Below are 3201 nucleotides of genomic sequence, written 5' to 3' on the forward strand. Positions count from 1 at the left end.
GGGACAATCAGTATTAAACAGTCATTAGCACGGTCACAGCCAATAAATAAGGAATAAGGAATCATTCTTTGAGTATTATGAGGCGATAGATTTGTTCACACCCCTACCAAAATCATCACCTCATAATATTCATAGATTCCTTATTACTTAAATTTATATAATTTAAAGCCATTGTACAATTACATATTTAAATATAAATAAGCACACCCTGCTGGTGCCCCAGTTTGAAGTTAGGGGTTTAATATAGTACAAAATCAATACGTCGTGTTATCACAGAACAAGACACTGGAAAATGTAAATATAGTAGAAAACACTACAATCATCACGTCATGGTCTGTGTGTATATGTACGTTCAACTTTTACCTTGCTTATACATGTATGAGCGTGCAAATACAGAAAAATACAAAATTTGTTGTATTTCAAATCCCTAGTCAAAGGAAAGGGGAAATCGAAGGAAGGAACCTGAAATAATATCCTGTCCACATATGAACCACATCGTATCGTGCGAAAATGATCCGGAGAAATAATTATCTGTCCGTTTACCCCCGTTCTCCCCCCCCCCCAATCATCAAATCTTGATCACGTACTTTTTAACATTTGATTTTATTTTTTTTAGGATTACAATTGATTAAAATAAGTGTTTTGAGTAATTAAATAAGTACACGATAAAATAATTTAAATTGGAATCGTACGTGTTTTCTAAGAAAATCTAGATTACCAGCAGTTAAATGAAAATTTTGCGTTGTCCTCTTTGAAGACATGAGCTGTACTTTAATAGATATATCCTTTATTTCTGTACATGATACCCAGAAGACAAGTGTCATCAATAGGTTGTAAACCAACAGTAGGCAAAACCCAATCAATAATCGATAACGGCCATGGAACAAAGACGTGGAAGGGTGAAATATTATCTTTTAACTGTGCACTGAAATGCATGATCTTATCGTTGGGATATTTGGGGTCTGCTTCGATTTTATTCCTGTTATGTTAAATTTGCATGGGACTTGAAACCATACGTGGAAGACGTGTAGCTACAAATACCATTTCTCTATATCTTTGTGGAAAATTAATTTAATTTTTTTTGGAGCGTGTATTAAAAATTTGTGTGGAAAGTACAGAAACAATTTGGAAATGGGGAAAAAATCACCACAAAAGCTAGACAAAGCGCAAAATTCGACATCACAACAGTGTAAGCTTTTCAAGAATTAGTTATTAATAAGCACTTTGACCCAATCATTTATTGGTGCATGTAGGAATTAATGTCAACATACAATTAAACGTTGTTTAAGTTTTTAACCAGAGTTGTCCTAGCTGCAAGTGAAATACTTTTTTTTATATTATACTCTTTTAAAGTTAGTTTTAATATTTTTAATTATTTAAAGTTTGCTTTCACTTTTACAACATCATCAACCTCGGCTTTGAAAAAGGAGGCTGCAGTGCTCAAAGACACCAGTCTTGCGGTTCTCTCACGAGAGTTGGGCGCTCTGGACAAACATAGTGTTGATGCTTGGAATATACCTCAATGTTCCAAACACCACCATTGTCAACATTGCAAATACCGTATCAGAAGACGGATACAGTGACGTCAGCGACAGAACCCGGATTGACACCACACAGAAAATTCTACTCACGTGGAAGGATTCTTGAAAAGACATGCACCCCAAGATCAAAGAGCGCGAAAAAGTAAAAGAGCCTGCGTGCGCAGTCACGGAAATGGTGAAATCTGAAATGGCTTCTGTGATTACCGAAAAAAACATGGCGAAAACGCAGGACTGACGGCAGACGCTTTTGAAGAGAACAGAATGATCAGGAATATCGACTCATCCTGAAAGATCACAATATCCCCCTATAAATACCGTACTTTGAAATGATATACCAAACCGTGAGATATATTGCCAAAGAATGTTTTGTCTCTTTAGTTCCCACACAATGACTGCAGGGTTTTGATAAAGATACATTGTAGCGATTTTTTAACCTGTTGTACTTTGAAACGTTACGAAGTCAAGAAAGGTCATACTTTTCTTCAATTCAAAACGAATATACTTTTTGTATCTTTACATGAAAATTTTGTTTACAAATCCACTTACTGTGTATATTAAAAAATAATACTTATGTTAATTTATTATCTCACAAATAATGATTCGTATTAATCTACCTTCTTCAAATATTGTTCAATGGCCTAGCCAGTTGTTGTTTTTTTTTTCTCCATAGTGCATAAATTAAATCTATCTCTGTACAAATGGTAATTCATTTGAACTGTGTTGTATTGGAACTACTCTCCGGTGGAAAAGGGCATCTTTACATGTATAGAAGAACTCTTTCCTGTTAAATGTCAAACAGCAGCTAATCATAAGGATCAAGGCCATTTCATTTAAATACTTTTAATTTTCTGAATTGACATCTTTAAATAAAATTGATGTTTAATGTCTAAAAATTAATTTTCATTACAAAAATCCGTTAAACAGTGTCGTGAATATTTGAGTACATGAAGGTGTCGCATCAGTACTCAGTATATCCCCGAAGTTTTACGCCAAAACATAGCTGAATTAAGCAAAATAATTTCTGATTTTCCCAATGTTTGAGGGGATTTCCTCCCGCGACAAGGACTGACTTTTTCATGAGATAAAAACCAACTTGTCAAATGCCCGATTTTCCAATTTTTGTAAAAATACTAGGACGCTTGAGTTGTTTCGAGAGGAGAGTGATCCCGTGCTTGATTTTCAAGCACACGACTCTCTTGCCTTTGTGGATGGCTATGTATTTTTTTTTATTACTTAGTTTGTTTTAAACCGAGCACCATGCATTAAAGGGTATAAGCTGCCATACACATAGTTCCTGCTCATCGTTTTTGAAAGTTGGGGGGATCCAAAAACTCTTGACAAGCAAACGAAAAAAGAGATTAAAAGAAATTAAGAGGGCCCGATGGTCGTGTCCATTTTTTGGCTGAATTGATCTCGGTTAAAAGAAGAGCTATATATCAAAATATAAGAAAATATAAGAATGATTTTCCCAATGTTTGAGGGGATTTCCTCCCGCGACAAGGACTGACTTTTTCATGAGATAAAAACCAACTTGTTAAATGCCCGATTTTCCAATTTTTGTAAAAATACTAGGACGCTTGCCTTTGTGGATGGCTATGTATTTTTTTTTATTACTTAGTTTGTTTTAAACCGAGCACCATGCATTAAAGGGTATAAGCTG

The 3201-nt window shown here is 34.8% G+C and overlaps 1 pseudogene; it reads left to right on the forward strand.

Moving 5' to 3' along the window:
- The first annotated feature begins 1131 nt into the window (after positions 1-1131).
- On the forward strand, positions 1132-1829 carry LOC128160899 (uncharacterized; annotated as a pseudogene).
- Positions 1830-3201: the final 1372 nt, after the last annotated feature.

The sequence above is a fragment of the Crassostrea angulata genome, chromosome 8 (assembly GCF_025612915.1).
Source record: "Crassostrea angulata isolate pt1a10 chromosome 8, ASM2561291v2, whole genome shotgun sequence".
NCBI lineage: Eukaryota > Metazoa > Mollusca > Bivalvia > Ostreida > Ostreidae > Magallana > Magallana angulata.